General features: G+C 41.0%; 1 protein-coding gene across 1 annotated transcript in view; it reads right to left on the bottom strand.

Moving 5' to 3' along the window:
- Positions 1-715: 715 nt before the first annotated feature.
- The window catches only part of LOC106845887 (uncharacterized), a 369,420-nt gene continuing 346,900 nt past the window's right edge, over positions 716-23,235 (bottom strand). The window contains exons 9-13 of the mRNA XM_070501822.1: positions 22,827-22,920; positions 11,428-11,531; positions 6,468-8,644; positions 2,904-3,017; positions 716-853 (exon numbers count right to left, since the gene is read on the bottom strand). The gene's annotated coding sequence lies outside the window, so the exon portion shown is untranslated. The remainder of the gene's footprint in view (positions 854-2,903; positions 3,018-6,467; positions 8,645-11,427; positions 11,532-22,826; positions 22,921-23,235) is intronic.

Here is a 23,235-nt window from a genome sequence, read left to right as displayed (position 1 = left end):
GTTCAAATACTTTCACACTATTGGCGAACACAGACCTCTTCTTTCTAGAGAAAATAGAGAATGATTTGCATGAAGAAGGAGAATTCTGGTGATCATCTCAAACCTCCATCTGCAATTTCAGAGCTGTATTTCTTTTTTTTTGAGGAAGATTAGCCCTGAGCTAACTACTGCCAGTCCTCCTCGTTTTGCTGAGGAAGCCTGGCCCTGAGCTAACATCCGTGCCCATCTTCCTCTACTTCATCCGTGGGACGCCTACCACAGCATGGCGTGCCAAGCAGTGCCATGTCCGTACCCAGGATCAGAACCGGCATACCCCGGGCCGCCAGAAGCGGAATGTGCGCACTTAATAGCTGCACCACTGGGCCGGCCCAGAGCTATATTTCTAATCTCCTCACTTTTCTTTCACCACCTAGAGGGCATCCTAATTTGGGTGCATCCATCATCTTTAACTCATCATGTCCAAAATGCATCATCTACCCCTCTTTGCCAGCACTCCACTGGGGATAGCTGCTATCCCGGTGTTCCTTGCCTCAACTTGTGTCACCACCATTCGCTTTCCAAGCCAAAAGTATCTAAGAATCATACCTGATTCTGCTCTCTTCCCTCCGCCAAGATCCTACGAGTCAGCATATCTTGTCAATTCTAGTTGGTAAATCCCTCTTGAACTTGTCTGTTTCTAGCTGTCCCTCTCTCCTACACCACACCAGTACCCTACCTCCATTAGCATAACAGTAATGTTGTAAAGTTCAGAGGAAACAAGGTGGTTCCAAAAAAGAGCACTCAGTATCTTCTCATTGCCGCCATCTTGCTTCCCTTCCAAACCAGTCGACGCAATGTTTCCAGAGTTATCCTTCTAAAAGAGAAAATTGATCACATCATTTCCAGGTTAAAAATCTCCACATCACTTTCTGTATGAATTCTAAACACTTTTCCATGTCTCCTGGGTCCTTTAATGCCTTTCCACCTGCTGCCCTCATGTCATCATTCTCCTGCTCCCTCTCTCCCATCTTCTCCCACGTTAAGCATCAGCTGGGTAGGACCCAATTTTGCTCTTAAAATATGTTGTGCTTTCTCTCACAGAGGAACGTTTCTGATTGTTTAATAATAGGTTGACCTCTCCTTCTCCACTCAACCTCTACTCAAGGCTATCCTCAACCTTCCTCAGACTGCTCAGCCATCCCTCGGTTTGGGAAATCTTCCGTGACTCACCAGACTAGATCAGATGCCCTGTCCCATCAGTGCACTGGGTATAATACAAGGATTGAACCCTCGTTATTTCTCTGGACTGTAGGATATCCAACAACAAAGACTGTCCCTCTCATAGACACTCAGCTCACTTGCCGAAGTTCAACTCTGTCAGAAGGCTAGATGTAGACTTCTCTCAGTAATGAGCACGTGCTTCAAGTCCTCTCAGTAATGACAGAATAAATAAAAGCAAAATTACTTCTACCCGTACGGCTACATGGGGAATATTGAATGATACCATCATAAATGGCAGATCTGTCCCATTCTAAACACAGTCCTGGGATTGTTTCATCTGAAATACTGTCTGTATTGACCCTTGTGACATTCTTCACATTGACAAAAATGATCTAGAATCTACAAGGGTAAAAAAAAATCAGATGAAACTTTCTGTACTATTATTCTCACCCATAATTTGAAGTGAGTAAGGATATGGTAAATGGAGAAAATACCCTAGGATTCATTTGTAGTATGAGAAAAACATGAGGGAAAGATTAACTACATCAGACAGATTTCATGTGACTTCATTCTGACAATAAAGGTGCCCACTTATGCCTTCAAAAATCTCACATAAAATGGAAAATGTTTAACTCTTCTGTTCAATTAATCAATCAACAAGCATCAACTCATTTAATACAATTGACTTTGCCATATTGCCTGGTAACTCCTCTGGGTATATACTTTGCTAGGTACTTTGAGAAATATCAACTTATATGACAAAACTTCCTATCAGGGAGCATACAATGTAATCAGGGTTTCTCAGGCTCAGCACGAGTGACATTTTGAACCCTATGATTCTTTGCCGTGGGTACTGTCTTGTGCATTGTAGGATATTTAGCTGTACCCCAGGCCTCTACTAACTAGATGACAGTAGCACCACCTTCCCAGTTGTGAAAACCAAAAATGTCTCCCGACATTGCCAAATGTCCCCAAGGAGACAAAAATTACTCCCAGGTGTTGAAACAGGGCAATAAAATCTAGTTAAATTCAACTAATTTTTTTTCTGACATGTTTCAGGCCATTTGCCAAACACTGAAAATTAGAATGAATAAGTTAATGAATAAACAAACAAACAAATAAACAAATAATTTCTACTGGAAACTAAGTCTAAGAGGAAGGTGATCATGTATACACACAATGAGAATGTGATAGGTGTATTCATAGAAATACTTCAAGTACAGAGACAAGAAATATTTGCACAGAAATTGATGAAGAGATGTAAAAAAGAACTTTCCAGAGGTGGTGACACATATTCAAGGTTTTGTTGGATGAATAGGAGTTTATCTGGCAACATGGTAGGGCATAGGTGTTGCTCCAAGCAGTGTAAACAAGTTATCTATGAACAAGTGATCAGACAGACAAAATACACTGAGAGCATAGTGAGAATAAAACATTTGAAAATTTTGAATGACAGCATTTGACATATTATCATTTAATACAAAAGGCATGAGAACCTAACCCATTTAAATTCACATTTAAATTCAAAATCAGAGTCTTCAGTTGCATGCGTATTTTGGATGGTTTCACAAGAATGTGGGAACCACTGACCACTAGTGGTCAGTTTACAGTTAAGAGTATTTCTGAGCACCCATTTGATGCAAAATATTGGCTGAGGGGCATAAAAACATTAGCCGAAGTTCTGCTTCTCTGGGGCCAGTCACCTTTAGCAATTCTCAGGCTCTGGACCATGGACCACCTGCTTCACAATCCCCCGGGGGCTGTCTGTTGAGCACGCACATCCCTGGGCTCTACTCAAACTGATGGAACCGGTGTACCTGGAAATTAGCCCACGAAATTGCATGTTAAAGGCTTCACTGAGTTAATTCTTACATCGGGCAAAGTCTGTGAACTACTAGTCTGCTCTAATATTCATAGTAACCTGCAATTTAAATACACACAATTGCAACTCAAATAAGTTACTCTACAGTGGAAATAAGTATAAAGACAAAATAAGGGACATATCTCATCATGGGTTTCGAAAGCATGAGGGTAGAGCAGATTTTATATGAGAAGAATGAGAAGACATTATTTAAGTAGAAAAAAAAACAAGAGAAGGTGAGTAAATTAATAAAAATCTTGAAATCAAGGTTCTATCAATTGTGAAATCTTCTCTTACCTCTCATATATTCTCTTAGTGAATAAATGAGATGAGAATCAAGTGGAGAATGAAGGTTTTAGACATGGAATATGTATATAATTAAAAATGCAAGAAAACACACAGGCAATATATATTTCTGTAACTTTTCTTTCCTTGAGACTGTTGGAAATATCGTGAACGGTTGTGGGAGCTTTCAGGAACATCTTTTCTTCTTGAGAGGAAGCATATTATGAAACGACTAAAACTCTGTGCATTAATTGTGAGGCTCGAACGCTGCTGAGAGCCATGAGTCCTTGGTGAATTCAACAGGGTTGCTTTCAGAGACAGAAATTAATTGCTTGTGACAAACTCGAAGTAACAGGCGAAGGTGTAGGAGAGAGACAATGGAATGGCCTCAAGGAAAAGAAACTGCAGGAAATAAATGGCATTCTATTAAAGAGTCAAGAGAGTGTGTGCACGTAGAGTTTTCTAGATGGTTTTCATGCTAGCAGATGCTGTTGTTCCCCACACAGATGGTCTTTGCAGGGATGCTGTGTTGGCCGCTGTGGTTCAGACCTGCCCTCTTTTGCACAGTCATCCTTTGTTTCCACATCACCTGGAATGCCTGGCAGTTCATCGTTCCTCACACACCCAGAGGCAACTCCTAGCCAATGCCTAACTGATGCTGGGGTGTCCCAGCTCGGTTCCGTTTCCTCTGGGTGACAAATAACCTCCGTGGCAACTTCTACACCAGAGCACTCGGGATGGGTCTGAGAGGATCCCTGGCTTCCCCACCTCTCCTTTCCTGCTTCCCTTGATCTCTTATGGGTTCCTCCTGAGAGCGCCTCTTCAATCCATCCCTGCACAAGGATACCAAACCCGGATTCTACACCAGAGAATCAAATTTTAGATGTGTGCAATTTGCACACTTTTTCCAAACAATAGATGTGTGCTATTTGCACAATATTTAGGATCACGATATTTTAAATTTTAGTTGTGTAGAATGTTTAAAGAAATGCCAAGTACTTTAAAACAAAGGTATTTTCTTACAAATTAACAGATCCTGAGTAACACATATTGTAGCACTATTATTTGCTAATACATTGAAACCAAAGTCTTTTCTTGAAGCTTTTTAACATTGCTGTGTTCCACACAGAACTGCTCTACTGACTAAAGAGAAGTTCCCTAATCTGAATGGAAATCCTGAATCAAGCCTGAGAGTTCAAGGTACAGGTTGACTGTGTCTATAACCAGAGTAGGGAACTGCCAAGTAGAGGTGATAATAGAATCGTCAGAACAAAATTTCAATGACCTGCCACAGTGGCAGAAATTTTAGGCAGCAATTGATATTTACCAACTTAAGTACTGACATTTGCTGTTACTAGAATGTGTATCCAAGACTCCCTTCCAGTAGGGAGTGTGTCTGAGAAGGAATGGGACCCAGCACAGGTGTGTTTGATGGTTTGGAGGATGGAGAGAAAGCTCTGTACTCACAGTTCTCCATCCTGGCTTCGCTTTGCAATTACATGGGGAGTTGTGAAAGAGAAAGCAATGCCCAGGATTATTGCAGACTGACATAATCAATCCTTAGGGAAAACTACCCCCAAAGAAGTAGTTTGGGGGTAGATCCTAAGGTACTTCATAGCTAACATTTCCATCGGTTTGCTAGATGATGCTGGTACTTGTATCTGTGAAGGGCACATGGATATCAAGTTTCTGGCTGGGAGGAGCAGAAAGTCTGGACTTAAGCAACGTGTTGTGAAGGGGTTCTGGACTGTTTCAGAGCCATAGAAAGGAGCTCACCAGGAAAGAAAAGCTGAGTAGCTACTGTGGTGGTCATACACAGGACTCGGAGACTAGAGGGTCATGTGGCCAGAAGTTAGATGTCAGAAGAGCAGGGATTTTAGAAGAGGCTAAAAGAGTAATGATGAGGGAAAAGCAAATTCAAGGAGAATGTAGAGCTGAGTTCCTGAGCCAGGGATTGTGTTTGTGAAAGAATAAATGGAATCTGTCTGAGGAAGAGCAAGAACAATAATTCTTCTGAGATGAAGAAGTTCCAATAGAGAATCACATGGATGGAGATGTTTACAGCATGTTTAAGAGAAAGGAGGATTTTGTTGATTTGCAGGGGTGTTTAACGAAAAGGATGGGTCACATCGGTGAAAGAAGTTTCCCTCTTTAACTCTGCTAACAGTTCTTGGCCTGAAGTCTATTTTGTCTGATGTTAATATAACTTCTCCACTTTCCTACGATTAATATTTGCATCATAGATTCTTTCTTATGGTTTTCTTTGAACCTCTTCAGAGATTATACTTAAGTTGCACTTCTTATAGAAAGAACATTGGCTCTTCATGTTTTGTGTGTCTTATCTGACAATCTCGGTATTTGAATGGAAGCTTAGCTAATTTACAGTAATGCCATCATGAGTGCTTCCACCTTACTATATGCTTTCTATTCATTCTATCTTTTCTCCCACCCCCTGGCGCCTGCCTTCTTTTGGATGAATTGAGTATTCTAGTTTTCCATTTTATCTGCCTATTTGCTTACCAGTTATACTTTTTGTTGTATTCATTTCAGTGATTTCTCTAGGCTCCACTCTCATGATCTCATCTAACTCTAATCCCCTCCCAGAGGCTGCGCCTCCCGACACAAACATTCAGTCGATAGCAGTGTAGCATTGGCATAAAGAGAGACATATAGGAGCCGGCCCCATGGCCGAGTGGTTAAGTTGGCACGCTCCATTTCGGGAGCCCGGGGTTTCGCTGGTTCGGATCCTGGGCATGGACATGGCACTGCTCATCAGGCCATGCTGAAGCGGCATCCCACATAGCACAACTGAAGGACCCACAACTAAAAAGAATATACAACTATGTACCAGAGGGCTTTGGGGAGAAAAAGGAAAAGTAAAATCTTTTTTTAAAAAAGAAGAGAGAGACATATAGATCCTCTGAAAAAAATAGAGTCCAGAAATATACCCACATATATACAGCCAATTAATTTTCTATAGTTACCAAGGTTATCCAATGGAGGAAAAAAATAGACTTTTCAGTAAATCTTATCTAGGTGTGCTAAAACATCTAGATATACACATAAATCTAGACTCTCAACTCATACCACACATTCTAAAAGGAAATGTTTCAAAGAATACCTGTGAAAGCTGATGTGGAAAATGTGGTTCAACCAGAGGTAAATCAGCAGGCTGCCGAGCAGCACTGAGTATCCAGGTGGGATTAGAGAGTGTGAAATCAGGCGAAAAGTTTTACCCACTGTTCTCATTAACATTTTGCTTCCATTTTCTCCAAAATGATAAACGGAAAAGTAATGGTGGGGTTTAGTGAAGGCTCAGGGTCAGGCAGGAGTTCCCCGTAGAATGACATGGCTCTAAAGTGCTTGGTGAAGCAGCTGAGGACAGTCTGTAGAAGACCTGCGTCAGAAAAGCCAACACTGCAGAGACATGGGCTGGCATCTCAAGGAGGGCTTGATGGAGATGGGGTGGCTTGATCATGGCTTTGGAAGGTTAATGAGCTAGGTATAGAATGGACGGGGCCTTGGATACCAACCACTGGTGGTGACATGAGCAGCAGGTGTTCAACTTTGCTACTATACATGAGAATATTCATTTTTTTATGGCTGTATAACAAATTGCCACAAAGCTAGAGGTTTGAAACAACACAAATTTATTATCCCACAGTTTCTCTTGGTCAGGAGTCCAGCTACAGCTTATCTGGGTGCTCGGCAAGGCTGCAATCAAGAAGTCAGTCAAGGATGATTTCTCATCTGGCAGCTCAACTAGGGAAGGGGCCACTTCCAAACTTGATAGAATTCATTTCTGTGAGAACGTAGGACACATGGCAGTTCACCTTCAAAGCCAGCGAGGAGAACAAGACTCTAGAGAGTTTGCTGGTAAGATGGAGTCTTAAATAATATAATATAATCATGAGAGTGACATCTCATCACCTTTGCCACATTCCCATGGCAAAGAAATGGCTACACGAAAGGAATGCATTCTACTCTCATTTAAAGGGAGAGGATTCTACAAAGGCACAAACACCAGGAGGTAGAGAACATAGCGCCACCGTAAAGTCTGTTCACCATAATGATCAGAGAGTTTAACATTTAATGCTTTAGAAAGCTACCACGTGTCCACCAAAGTTCGCTCCAGTGGAGCAAGTCATTGTGATTCCATAGACTTCTCCTGAGAATCTTCTCCCACCCTTGAGGTGCAGCTTTTGAAAGATTGAAGACTGCCTTGGTTTACAATCCTGAAGGCTGGCCCCGTGGTCGAGTAGTTAAAGTTCCGCACACTCCACTTTGGCGGCCCGGGTTTTGCGGGTTTGGATCCCAGGTGGGATCTACTCCACTTATCAGCCAAGCTGTGGATGCATCCCACGTACAAAGTAGAGGAAGACTGACACAGATGTTAGCTCAGAGCTAATCATCCTCAAGCAAAAAAAGAGGAAGATTGGCAACTGATGTTAGCTCAGGGCGAATCTTCCTCACAATAAGTAAATAAATAGATAAAATCCTAGTAGGGCTTTTCATCCCAGGCTACAGTTTTAGAAGGCATCTGTGTGGCTAAGACTTGTTCAAATGAGATTTTTGGCAATCTGAGCTTACATAATTATTTTCACATCCTATCGCCCTACTGGGTTCTTTGTGCTCCGAGAATATTCATGAAATCAACAGACTCCAAGACTCTTGTTTTTAGACTCTGAGGCTGCTGAATTCGTTCCCTTTGTACATAGGAAAGCTCCAGAAAGTACGACTTTAACGCTTGGTGAAAAGCTTGCTTTTGGTAGTACTGCTTGCTGTTTAATCACTATTGAGCTATGTGGCTTTGTTTTATCATGTAAATTTCCTCAAGATGTGAATAGAGGAAAGCTGTGCTAAAGTATCATTATTGGATCTATCATTATTGGAGCAGATGGTAATAAATAACAACAAAACACAAATATTTGTTCTTGTGTCTAGTCCAACTGAGCCCAAGGAGACCAGGGCCTATAAAACAGAAGGAAAACAGTCTCCTAAGTCAGTCCTCTGTTATCCAATTCTGTTTGGTAGAGGAGCTACAAAGGCAGAGATGGTAGGTTCAATTCCACTCGATTCCATTCCATATTGTTCCTAACAGTCTGCTTCCCCTTTTATTCTGTAAGCAAGTGCTCAGCAAACTGCCATCTTACTTGTATACATGTAATTTACTTGCTTTCCTTTCTTAAAGAAAAAAAGAAGAAGAGAATCTTGACTTGTCCTTGAAGGTAAACTCCCTCCTCGTTCCTCCTCTCCAGTGAGCCACCCGTCCGCCGATGTCCTCATTAATGTGTCATCCTGCAGAGGAAGAAAACAACATCTCCATTTTTGAGGCAAGGTAAACCCATCATGTTGTCATCCTAGGTAATCTTCCCATAATTTGATATCCCAATCAGCTCCAATCTTGGTATTTTATGGCCCATATGTGCCCGTTCTGCCGCAGCGACTCTGATTTAATACTGCAGCAACTGCTCCACAACTCAAGAAAAACGACTTCACCCTAAAGAAAAATAGAATGCAGTCAAAACCGATCTGCCATGACCCGTTAAGGGAATGCACAGTGAAAACACTCATTTGTTGAATGTGTAGAGTCAAAGGTTGCTTTTCAGGCCCCTGTCCGTTTCCAAGAGGTCTGACTCTAACCCAACTCCAGTCTTCCTTCTCTCTAGCTGTCTTTCAAAAATAGGAAGAATGTAATATTCTGACTTTGAAGCATGCTTCTAAAAACTAATGAGGATGAGAAAAACCAAGTTAGCAACAGCACTTTGGTTTTACGATCTTCTGACATCTTAACCCAATTGACTAACCGAGGCCAAGGAGATAATTAGTTGAGCACGAGGTCAGTCACTTCTGTGGAAGGAAAAAACAGAACCCTGTGGGACCTGGATGCGGATATAATTCCTATAATTTATTCACTCCAATTAACCATTACCCATATGTCTTTTGCATGGTAAATGAGACCTTGAATTCACTCTAGGAGAAATAAGGAAAGAGGGAAGGTCAGTAATAGATTATCTTATCACTCACACAGCCACTGGCATTTCCTGGGAACACAGGTAGCATCTTTTCATTTGTTATTAGTGTCTGATTGAAACATAGCCTTAGGAAATAGTCTTCTGTTCATTAGGTAAATGGAACAGAGCATGGATTCTATTAAATATTTTTTTCTTCAAGTTTCTACCCCATGATCCACCAGGAATTATACTTTTATGTCATTACTATTGACCCACAATGAAATGATTGTTGTCCAAAATGTTCACTTGGGCAAGATGGAAGACCCTTAGACATGTAGACCAGCAAGAGCCCTTAGAGAAAATCTGGTAACGTTGTCAAGCTTCCGTGTCATTAAGGTGTGCCTTCAGCTCTGAGTGTGTTTGTAGCTGACACAAAAAAGGAACACGTGGAACCAACCAGTAAAAGGCAGTTGGAAAAAAATTGACTTACCAGCAAAGGGCAGTTGGAAAACAATTGACTTAATGAGAAAAGTATGGTCAGGTCTAATGTTTCAGCCATTGAAGGTAGCTTTCACTAGGCTGTGATGTCCATGTGTTGTCCATGGGTCTTCCATCCAGGGACTCATGAATGAGTCTCAGGGAACCCAAGGTTGCAGCAGGGCACAGTTAAGAGAACCTCCATGCAAAATACCAAAGGGGTCATCTTCATTAACAATTTATAAATCTCACATGTTTCTACTGAGCCACTACAGTGCTCATACTGGTAAAGTGTAGCTCAGAAGAGATAGTGACTCACATAAGTTCTGCATGGACTACAGTATTGTTTTGGCAAATGAGGCTTTTGAAAAACTCAGTAAAATTTGGTCTCATCCAAAGATGCATGTGCTAAGGTAGTCCCTAGCTGTGACAGGGACCAGAGACAGCCAGCTTGCATGCAATTTCTGAAAGCAATGGCACCCACACACAACTTTGCATGTAGAGTAGTCATGGGCTGCTCACAAAGGACTGGTGCATGAGCAACCTTGAGACATCTCCTTTGATCTTCAGTGGAAGTGTAAGAAATTTTGGACTTTTGTAGAATTGCTTCAAACCAACTATGGAACATAACTAAAGAAATGTAGTTTATCCTTGATAGTGGGAATCCATTTTAACATCATATTGGTGGAGCCTGGGAAACCCAAGAGCTATGATTTGGAAGAACTCTTTCCTCCAGCAACACAGTTTCCCTGGTGGTAGACAGGGAACAAGGAATCAGGCCCTTGATTTACAGACACACCTTGTTACCTTGTCTTAGTGCACTAATGAGGGTTTTGGATACGTATTGGGTAATCTTGCATCTGTAGGATTGCAAATGCTCTGCTCTATCTAAGTGATCTGGCTCTGTAGTGAGACAGGTTAGAATTCAAGCTTCCACTTGAAGCCCATCACCACTATCAGGCACTAGACACTAACATTTACATAGTTTAGGTAGTGTTCGTAATTCATGCTCCACCCATTGGCATCAAGAAAATCCTCAGGAACAAATTCTGGGAACAACTGACAGTAGGAGAGACTCTGAAACCAAGGACATTGCAACTTTAGTTACAACCTGGCCAACATATGCGATGCTCCTATAATTGCATAAATTGTGTCTGCGGATTCCACTACCTCTATATAACAAAATAATATGGTTTGTCCTCCATTATAATCCAGTTGGGTTTCAGCTACAGAATAAATCTGATAACTTAATTCATCAAGTGAAAGCAAGGCCACAGTTGGTGCAGATTTAAAAGACCTTTTTTATTATTCATAACACAAAATGCACTATTTAAAGGGGAAAAAAACCTATATACTGAGTAGAAGATTCATTTGAGGCAAACTAAATAAGGCTGGCATTGCAGAATTGCAGTAAGTTAACATATCGATGCTGATCTCTCGCATTCTGCACTAACTCTTTGGTGCAATAAACAGTGACAATCACACTTGATAAACTCTACATATCCTTTATCTGGCACATCAAAAATAGGATTTGTTCATGGTGCTAGGATGCTGCATAAAATCAAATAAATAAGATCCTAACACACCAGAGATAAGGACCTGCGATTTGATAGATAGTTCACATGAAGAAATGGAATCGCATTTCATTACCTGGGAATACATGCTAAATGAAACAGAAAGGTGTTGCCACTTGGATTTTTTTTTCACTCAATTTTTTTCAATCGAGGTTTTCCTGAGGGAACTTGTTCCGAGTCCTGTCAAGTGTGGGGAAAGGAATGTAAGAGGTTACTTCAGTTTGCTATTTCCTAGTAACATTTTGTATAGTCTCCCTAACTGGTTGATAGGATCCTGAGAAGAAACTCACATGGAAATCGAGAGGAACACGTTACTCATCATCTATGATGTGCTTGTGGTTTTGCATATTTCATATAATTTAGACTTCTTAACGACCCTATTGTGGTTAAGCATCACCATTTGACCAGAAATCCATCGAGAAAAGCCATGCAGAGGACATTTGTGGCAGACACCCCCTATGGTGACCCCCAAGGACACAAGTCTTTGTACTTTCTTCTCCTCTTTAGTGCAGGTAGAACCTGTGGCTTGCTTCTAGCCAAAGAATATGGCAAAAGTGATAAGATATTACCTATATGATTAAGTTATGTTATATGGGACTCTGTCTTCAGTCTGAGTGAGAGATTCTCCTACTGGTTTTGAAGAAGTGAGCTACCATATTGTTATGACTTAACTGAGTGAGAGAGTCTTCTACCACATCTGAAGAAGTGAGAACTGCATATGGAGAGACCTATATGACCCAGAACTGAAGGGGGCCTCCAGGAGCCAAGAGCAGACCCAAGGAAAGCCAGCAAGAAAATGTGGATCTCAGTCCTACAACCTCAGTAAACTGAATTTTGCCAACAACCACATGAGCTTGGAAGGGAACTCTGAAATCCAGAAAAAACACATAGCCTAGATGACACCTCTATTGTAGCTTGGTAAAACCCTGAATGGAGTATTCAGTAAGCCCAGATATGTCCACTCATCTCACCCACCTATAATAAATGCATCATCACTGTATGCTATTTTAAGTTGCTACATGTGTGGTAATTTGTTATGCAGCATAGCTAACCAATACAGAACCATTAAGAGGGAGATTACTACCAGGAGATGACTGAAGAGCCCCAAATATCTCCTCTGGATGAATGCAATCATGGTGCAAGATCTAGTCTTTAGTATTAAAGCTCAAAAATTAAGACTGAATGCAGTGTTCAGCAATAGAGTGACATTAACTAAACTCATACGATCAATGTACAACATAAAATGCTAACTTGTGTTTTGTTTCTTCTCTCTTTTTCTATTCATTTTTTCTCCCAAAGGGGAATTTAACAATTATGCAGACCTGAAAATGCATATAAGGAAATCTATGTGGGAAATCAAAGAATAATTAGAAGGTCACTTTACGAACACAGAATCAGAACAAGTTAGGATCCCCCCCACCGTAGCCACTGAGATCAGGATGTCTGCATCTCAGGCCATCACGTCCAGGGGAGTATCATCAGGCTTGGTATCCATCACTCTTGCGATGATTCCCTCTCCTAGGCAATGTGCTGGGTGATGCCGATGAGCTTTGCCCTGGAAAGCTCCATTTCTATGGTTCCGTCATTGACAACCTTAATGGTAGACTGTTTTCCTGTAGTTTTGGTAACGTAATACAGTGTAAGTTGAATTTTTATTTACCCTAAAACTAATCTCTCTCAGGAGAATTTGCACATGGTTTCTCTGACCCAATAGGTCTTGGCGTTATATTTTATGTCAGAGACCACTTTCTTCTTTTCTTTTTCTTTATTTTCAAGAGCACCTCTCAACTTTTTACCCATACTGCTGACACAGAACACGTGAGTGGGGAGCCTGGGGCTTCAAGAGGGTGCAGTCTGCTTAGGGTAATAGAGATAGTGAGCAAGAGACCTGAAAAAAGAAAAATTCTTGGATCTGTTTTATTACAAAGCCCGTGCCCAGTTGTCCACATCATCTGCTGTCCCAAAACCCTTGACAATCCAAGAACGTTTTTGTGCCCATATAGAGGCTGGATGCCCAGAAACCATCTTCTCCCTCACCCTGGATCTGAGCTCTTCTAGATATGCAACAGCTAGAACAGCAATACTGGTTCTTCCAGAGCCTACATCACTCCATGTAGGGCAAACATGACTCACTCACTAAATAGCAGTGACTCAAGAGCCTGGAGCTCCCAGAGAGGTCCCTTTCAGCTGGAGCAAACCCTTCCTTTCCTCCCTCAGCCAGGTGCCCTTGGGGAGGGACAGTACAGGTTAACAAAAGAGTTCTCAGTAATATACTGGTTTGCCAAAACAATCATAATCATTTTCTAGCATACAGCTTGTTATAGAGAATATACCCAGTGTGTTTCATACACTATCATATTTACTTTTCATAACAACACTAGGAGGTAGGTACGTTTATGCTTATCTTAAAGATGTGTCAATTGAGGTTCACAAAACTTATAAAACTTCAATAACTCTAAAACCACTTAGCTGGTGTATCAGTCAGGGTTCTCCAGAGGAACATAAGCAATAGGAGATAGATATAGATATAGATATAGATATATACCACGCATCTTTGCCATGCTCCTTGGTATTTATCCAAAAGAGCTGAAAACTTATGTCCACACAAAAACCTGTACATTAATGTTTATAGCAGCTTTATTCATAATTGCCAAACTTGGAAGCAACCAAGATGTCCTTCAGTAGGTGAAGGGATAAATAAACTGTACTACTCTACTAGATCCAGAAAATGGAATATTATTCAGCACTAAAAAGAAATGAGCTATCAAGCCAAGAAAAGACATGGAAAAACCTGAAATGCATATGACTAAGCAAAAGAAACCAATCTGAGAAGGCTATGTACTGTATGATTCCAACTATAGAACATTCTGGAAAAGGCAAACCTATGGAGACAGTAGAAAGATCAGTGGTTGCCAGGGGTTGGGGGGAAGGACAGATGAATAGGTGGAGCACAGAGGACTTTTAGGGCAGTGAAACTACTCTATATATGCCGTAATGATGGATACATGTCGTTATACATTTGTCCACACGCATAGAATGTGCACCACCAAGAGTGAACCCTGATGTAAACTATGGACTCTGGGTGAGGATGACATGACAGTGTAGGCTCATTAATTGCAACAAATGTACCATCTGGTGGGGGATGTTGATAATGGGGAGGCTGTGCATGTGGTGGGGCCAGAGATGTATGGGAAATCTCTGTACCTCCCTCTCAGTTTGCTGTGAAACTTAAACTGCTCTAAAAGAATAAAGTCTTAATAAAAAAAAACATGAAGGAGATCATAAAACAGTGGGAACTAATCTGAGGTAAGCCATACTCACCCATTTTGCTTTATTCACATTCCCAACCTCCCTCACCCTTGTTCTCATCTATTGCGTGGCCCCTCACTGCCCCCCAGCCTTGGACCACACCAGCATTTAGCATAAAGCCTTCCAAAAAGCATTATTTACTCCAGTCCCCAAAAGAGCATCTGGGATTCAGGAGCCCACATCTCAGGTTAATTCTCAGTTATCAGAAGAGCAGCTTCTTCTTAGAATAGCAAGTAGGTCCCTGGCGACGAAGTCGAGTGAGGTGTCAAAAGTTTCAGAATTAAGAAACCCGTGACCTTCACTGATGTGCAATTTGAGAGAAAATTGCATCTGTGAAATACATAATAATGCTAAGAAAGAAGCAAGGGCATGATACTGGAGGTCAGACGACAAAGAGGCAATGGATTAATGATTGAGAGATTGCTGTTTAGAGAAGAGCAGGCTCAGAATCACCCTGGGAGTTTCATTTTCATCTGGATACAGGTCTCAGCCACGCATGTCCCGATTGGAAGAAAACGAAAGCGTCCAACCTTAGAGGCACCTCCCGCTTCGTGGGGTTTTGTTTAAGTCTGTAACTGTGCTCTGATGTGCCCAGTCACCCAATAGCATTAGAGCAGTTCTGGATGCAGAAAGATGTAACCCATCCTGCTTTATTTTTTTATTCCAAATTTTTCTGACCATTATAACTGACTAGGCATGAAAGGAGCTTCCAAGGTGGATTTTAAATGAGTTTAGAGGGAATAGTTGCATCCTTCACAATGACATGGAAAGTTTTTTATACAAACAGTGCATTATATTATTCATATAGAAACAGCACAATTTCCTTTGTTATCTGAAGGACTTAGATGCAAAGGAGTGTCAACCAACTGCCTATCAAGAATCACTCAAGAAAATAACAGGTAGCCTGCTTGCAAAGGCATTTTACCATTTAGCTAGGATTTGCATATTGTAAGTTTTAAGCTCCGTCATGGTTTTCAATCTTCCATTTTTTTCTTCAAGAGAAATCACTCCAACTATGTCTCAAAATGCACTTCAGAATCAGAGTCCTTGACAGAGTATATACATATGTTTGAAGTGAAGAATTAACCTGACCTGAAGAGAGGTATGGTCTTTGCTCTTAGCTCCTGGAAGGTGATCTCTTGGCCCCTAGAAAGTCCTGCCAGATAAGAATGCCTTGGTTCACCTGCAGACTTGGCCACATGGAACAGTCTACAATGTGATTTATGATGGGGGCTGTCAACAGTGCCATATCAGTTCTGACTTCCAGAGGAACTGAGAACTACAGGTATTAACCCCAACTCCAGGAAAGATGGGAAGCTTGTGGTCAACCGTAGGGGCAATATGTGATGGAGCCCCAGTAAAGACCCTGGACACAAAGACTCAAGTGAGCTTCTCTAGTTGGCAATACTCTGTGTGTCCTCAGACATCATATCCGGGAGGAGGTAATGCTGTCCATGACTCCATGGGGAGAGGACAATGGGAACTCTTTGTGGGGATCCCTCCTAGACCCTGTCCCATGCACCAATTTCCTTGGCTAATTATGTTTATTTATTTATTTGGCTTAAAAAAAAATGAAGTTTATCCTCTTATAATTCTGGAGGCTAGAAGTCTGAAATCAAGGTGTGAGCAGTGTTGCTCCCTTCTGGAGGTTCTCAGGAAGAATCTGTACCACGTCTCTCTCCTAGGTTCTGATGACAACTGGCAATCTTTGGCGTTCCTTGGCTTATAGATGTATTCTTTTGGCTGATTTTAATCTGTGTCCTTTCTCTGTAATAAACTATAGCCCTCAAGTATAACAGCTTTTAGGAAGTTCTATGAGTCCTTCTAGCAAAGCATCATAACTGAGGGTGGTCTTAAGGAACTCCTTGAAGTTGCAATTGGCATCAGACATGAGGACAATTTTGTGGGGTGTGTGTCCTCTCATTTCACAATTGGCATACCTCTCTCAATTTCTAAATAAATTTCCAAAGAAAACTGTACAGTGAGATGGGATTATGTTGATCTTCAGTGGAGGTATCCATTCCACAAGGATGCATATTGAATACCAAATATATTCCATAAATAACAATTAACAGTTGTATGAGCTATGTTGGTCTTATAGGAATGCATTATCTATATTCACACATCTAGACCATATAGTTTCAAGTATTATTCTTTCCAACCCATGGAAGAAGATACTGAAGCTCTGATGACTGTTCTGACTCTTGTAAAATAGCACAGGTCAAATATGAAAGCCAGGTTTTCTAATTCCATTCACTAATTCACCTGTCTGATAGTTTTGCTAATATAAGTAAAAATGTATATGTATGTAAGTAAATGGGGTATGCATGTAGTCCTCTTTCTTCTAAAAATTTAGCATAAATATTCACTTATTCTGTTGTGTACCTTTTTCTTTCCCTGTTCATTTTTTTCACTGATTAATATAACTTGTAGGGAGAGGTGTCAAGATGGCAGCATAGGAGACTCTGAACTCACCTCCTCCCATGAACACAACAAATTTATAACTAGTCTGGGAACAATTTCCCCTGAGAAAGAACTGAAAACTAAATGAAAAGAACCCCAGCAACAAGAAGCAGTCCTGCCTGAGGTGGAAAAGGCAGAAATTCATTTCTGGAGAGAAAAAAAGCCACCCTCAAAAGCCACAGCACTTCACAGCTGGGTGGGAGCAATCTTAAGGAATACAACCTTCCCTGGAGGAGTGGGGGACCTGAGCAGGGGAGCGTTACTGCTATAAGCATCCTTTGGACTCACCACAATGGAGACAAGTGTCATAATATCTGGCTTTGCTGGCCACTAACAACAACAGGGAATACCCCCAGAAAACCTTTCAGACATAAGGGGAGAAAAGCTGCCACTTAAAGGGCCTATACACAAATTCACCCATTTTGGAAAGCAACCTAAAATCACCAGAAAGAAAAGTGCACAGTCCTTTGGTGAAAAGAGACTCACCTGATAGGCTCTGGGTGCATCTTGGTGAGAGAAGAGACCTCTCCAGGGACTGACACATTGGCAGCAGCCATTATTGTGACCTACTACAGGTGTGCTGACACAGATACTGGCAGATGCCATTGGAGTTCTTCCCCTGGCCTGTTAGCCCAGGGTGTGCCCTGCCCACTAGAGTACTGATTTAATCCAGCTCAGCCAGGGCAGACAACCTGCCTAGAGACTGGCCCAACTCACCAGCAAGCCATCAGGCAACTTGTGGGCCTGCATAAGCTGGGTGCCTGGATCCTCTGCAGCCTGGCGAGTGGGTCCACCTCTGTGGGGCAGGGCATGTGCGAGGAGTGAGCATAGTGTGTGGGATGTTGGTTGAGTGTGTGGGGCCTCTGCAGCATGGCAACTGGGTCCACTTCAGGAGACTGAGGTATGTGCATAGGACAGGACTGTGTTGATGTTATGTGTGGTCTTGTGGGCTGTGGGGATTGTCAGCTGCAGAAGACTTGTGCTTCTCAAACAGCCACATAGGAAGTCCAAAGCCTGCACCAATTAGGCGCTCCCATGCCTGGGGTCAGCTCCACTCAGCTGCAATACCTGGTGAATTCTACCAAACATTCAAAGAAGACTTAACTCCTATCCTTCTCAAACTCTTCCAAAAATTGAAGGGGAGAGAAAGCTTCCTAGTTCATTCTATGAAGCCAACATTACCCTGATACCAAAACCAGACAAGGACAACACAAAAAAGAAAATACAAGCCAATATCACTGATGCAAAAATCCTCAACAAAATACTAGCAAATCAAATACAACAACACATTAAAAAGATCATACATCATCATCAAGTGGGATATATTCCAGGGATGCAGGGATGGTTCAATATCTGCAAATCAATCAACATGATACACCACATTAACAAAATGAAGAATAAAAATCACATGATCACCTTAATAGATGCAGAGAAAGCATTTGACAAGATGCAGCATTATTTATGATAAAAACTCTGAACAAAATGCATATAGAAGGAAAGTACCCCAACATAATAAAGGCCATATATGATAAACCCACAGCTAATATCATTCTCAGTGGAGAAAAACTGAAAGCTATCCCTCTAAGAACAAGGAACCAGACAGGATGGCCACTTTCACCGCTCTTATTTAACATAGTATTGGAAGTGTTAACCAGAGTAATCAGGCAAGAAAAAGAAATAAAATGGATCCAAATTAGAAAGGAAGAAATGAAACCATCACTATTTGCAGATGACATGATTTTATATACAGAAAACTCTAAAGAATCCACCAAAAAAACTTTTAGAAATAATAAATGAATACAGTAAAGTCACAGGATATAAAATCAACATACAAAAATCAATTGTGTTTCTATACAATAACAACAAAATAGCAGAAAGAGAAATTAAGAATATAATCCCATTTACAATAGCAACAAGAAGAATAAAATACTTAGGAGTAAACTTAACCAAAGAGGTGAAAGATCTGTACACTGAAAACTTGAAAACTGTAAAACATTGTTGAAAGAAGACACAAAGAAATGGAAAGATATTCTGTGTTCTTGGATTGGAAGAAGTAACATAGTTAAAATGTTCATACTTCCTTAAGCAATCTACAGATTCAATGCAATCCCTATTGCAAGTTCCAACAACAATTTTCACAGAAATAGAACAAAGAATCCTAAAATTTGTATGGAACAACAAAAGACCCTGAATAGCCAAAGGAACCCTGAGAAAAAAGAACAAAGCTTGAGGTATCACACTCCCTGATTTCAAAATATACTACAAAGCCATAGTAACCAAAACAGCATGGTACTGGCACAAAAACAGACACACAGATCAATGGAACAGAATCGAGAGCCCAGAAATAAAAACACATGCCTATGGACAGCTAATTTTTCAACAAGGAAGCCAAGAACGTGCAATGAAGAAAAGAAAGTCTTCACTAAAAGGTGTTGGGAAAATTCGACAGCCACATGCAAAAGAATGAAAGTAGACCATTATCTTACACCATACACAAAAATTAACTCAAAATGGATTAAAGATTTGAATGTAAGACCTGAAACCATGAAACTTCTGGAAGAAAACATATGCAGTACGCTCTTTGACATCGGTCTTAGCAGCATATTTTCAAGTACTATGTCTGACCAGGCAAGGGAAACAATAGAAAAAATAAGCAAATGGGACTAGATCAAACTAAAAAGCTTCTGCACAGCTAAGGAAACCATCAACAAAATGAAAAGACAACCTAGCAATTGGGAGAAGATATTTGCAAACCATATATCTGATAAGGGATTAATATCCAAAATGTACAAAGAACTCATACATCTCAACATCAAAAAAAAATAACAATCCAATCAAAAAATGGGCAAAAGATGTGAACAGGCATTTCTCCAAAGAAAACATACAGATGACCAACAGGCACGTGAAAGGATGTTCAACATCATTAATTATCAGGGAAATGCAAATCAAAACTACAATGAGATATCATCTAACTCCTGCCAGAATGGCTGTAATTAGCAAGACAGGAAACAACAAGTGTTGGAGAAGATGTGGAGAGAAGAAACTCATACACTGCTGATGGGAGTGCAAACTGGTGCAGCCATTATGGAAAACAGTATGGAGATTCCTCAAACAATTAAGAATAGAACTATACCGTACAATCCAGCTAGTCCGCTACTGGCTATTTTTCCAAAGAAAATGAAAACACCAATGTGTAAAGATACATGCACCCCTATGTTCATTGCAGCATTATTCACAATAGCCAAGACTTGAAGGCAACCTAGGTGCCTATGAAGGGACGAATGGAAAAAGAAGATGTGGTATATATACACGATGGAATACTACTCAGCCATAGGAAATGATGAAATCTGTCCATTTGTGACAACATGGATGGACCCTGAGGGTATTAAGCTAAGTGAAATAAGTCAGAGGGAGAAAGTCAAGTACCATATGATCTCACTCATAAGTAGAAGATAAAAACAATGAGAAACAAACACATAGAAACAGAGATTGGATAGGCAGTTACCAGAGGGGAAGCGAGGTGGCGGGATGGTGAAAGGGGTGATTAGGCCCATGTGTGTAGTAACAGATTGTAATTAGTCTTTGTATGGTAAACATGATGTAATCTTACCCAGAAATCGAAATAATGATGTACACCTGAAATTTATATAATGTTATAAACCAATGATACTGCAATTATATATATATATATATCCCTGTAGCTTACCCCATACCAATGTCCTATTTCCTATTTTGGCTCCATAGTATTTCATCTGTCCATGTACCATAGTCTGTTAAACCAGTCTCCTATTTAGGGACATTTGGAATGCTTCTAATCTTTGAGATTACTTATAATGCCACAATGAGTGATGCTTTCCAAATTTATGTGCTATTTTTACCTATTTTTCTTTGGGCTGGATTTCTAGATGTAGGATTGCTGGGTCAAGGGTTAACTGGATACCAATATTGCCAAAGTTCCCCTCTGTACATGTGGTCCCATTTTGCATTTCCACCAGCAACATATGGAACCTATTTTTCCACAGTGTGGCCAGCCGGGTTTGTTGCCAAACCTTTGCAATTTTCCAATCAGATTGGTGAGAGGTGGTATCTATGTACAGCATCAATTTGTAACTCTCTTATTGAAAGTGAGGTATATTTTCATATATTTAGAACCTTTTCCATTTCTTCTTTTGAGGGCCATCTGTTCTTCTCCCCTGCACATTTCTGAATTGGGTTTTGAGTTTTTTATCTTGATTGTAAACGAGATCATCCTTTGTGATATACAGGGCAGATATATATTTGTGACTTGCCACTTATCTTCAAACTCTGCTTATGGTAGGTTTAGTGAGGCAAGAGTTTTATGCTTTTATGCAGTGAATTCATCAGTGTTTAACTTTATTGATTCAGGAATTTGAGCAATGGGAGTTTACTTTCAGCACATAACTGGTTGGGTGTTTTCATATATATATCTGAAGTATTTTTATTTACTGTGGTGAATGGTTTGTTATACATCAGATTTTATCGTTTCTTTTAGTTCTCAGATATCCACCCAGTTGTCCCATCAACATCCAGTAAAATGTCCCTTTGTCTCCACTGACGGGGGTGCCACACTTTTGGTAGTGCCATGGAGTGGATTCCGACTCCTGGCAACCCTGTGTCCAGCAGAGCAGAACCCTGCCCGGTCTTTCTGTGCCATCCTCTCCCCTTCCGGCTCTATCAGACGAGGCTCTGCTGCTATTCTTAGGATTTTCGTGGTCAACTTTTTGGAAGCGGGTGGCCAGGTCCTTCTTCCTCGCCTGTCTTAGTCTGGGAGCTCCACTGTAACCTGTCCACCATGGGTGACCCTTCTTGTATTTGAAATCCTGGTGGCAGAGTTTTCAGCATCACAACAACACGCAGCCACCACAGTATGACAACTGACACACAGGCGGTATGTTACCCCGACAGGGCAGGAACCTGGACTTCGGTGGTGAGAGAGGTCACATTTAGCAAATTGTCATATGCATTTGGGTCTTATTTTGGAATTTCTATTGTGTTCTATTGGTGTTTCATGAACCAATACCACAATTTTAATTATAGATGCAATGCATTGTTCTGATATTTAATAAGTCTAACTTCCCTTTGACATCAGTCATTTTAATTGTAATGTCCTAAACTTACCCATACATTTTTCAATATTAACTTCAAAATCATTTTGTCTAGTCCCTGGAAACTCTGTGTTGGTATTTTTACTGAGATGGCATTGAATTCCTAAGTGAACTTGCTCCTTCTGGTTGTTGGCAGAATTCAGTTCCTCGTGGTTGTACTGATAAGCGCTTTCCTCGCTGGCTGTCAGTGGGGGAAAGCCCTGAGTTCTTAGAGACCTCCCTCTGGTGCAGGAGGCCTCTGCATCCTGGAGCCAGCAAGGGCAGGATGGATCCTTCCCACACTCAGAAGCCCTCTGACTTCTCTTTCTGTCACATCTCTCTCGCACCAGCTGGAGAAAGTTCTTTGTTATTAAAGGCTCATGGAATTAGATGGGATCCACCTAGTTAACTGGGATAATTTCCCTCTTTTAAAGTCCATGACATCTGCAAAGTCCATTGTGCCATGTGATAGACCGTATTCACAAGTCCTGAGGTTTAGGGTGTGGACGTCTTTGGTGGACATTATTCTACCTCCTACACAAAGCATCTTTGCTTTATTAACACTTCTCTGAACATATCTTTAAATATGTGTACATACTAAAGCACCTTTCTCTTCAGATGTCTCCGCAGGCTCCATTTGAGGTCTATCAGCATTTAAATACTGACACAGCAGCATGCCAGTTCCAAGTATTCTGCATGGGGCAAGGAGCAGAGAAAAATAGCAAAAATTTTGTTAATGATTTACTTTTCACTGATTAACCTATAAATGTTTGCACCAAATGCGGCCAGTGATTATGTTATGCTGAGAAACTTTCACAATAAGAAAAGCACTTAAAGAGGGCCAGCCCCGTGGCTGAGTGGTTGAGTTCATGCGCTCTGATTCGGCAGCCCAGGGTGTCACCAGTTTGGGTCCTGGGCACGGACATGGCACCGCTCATCAAGCCATGCTGAGGCGGTGTCCCACATGGTACAACTCGAAGGACCCACAACTAAAATATACAGCTATG

Source organism: Equus asinus, chromosome X (genome assembly GCF_041296235.1).
Source record: "Equus asinus isolate D_3611 breed Donkey chromosome X, EquAss-T2T_v2, whole genome shotgun sequence".
Lineage (NCBI taxonomy): Eukaryota > Metazoa > Chordata > Mammalia > Perissodactyla > Equidae > Equus > Equus asinus.
This window is presented reverse-complemented; position numbering and strand designations above follow the sequence as displayed.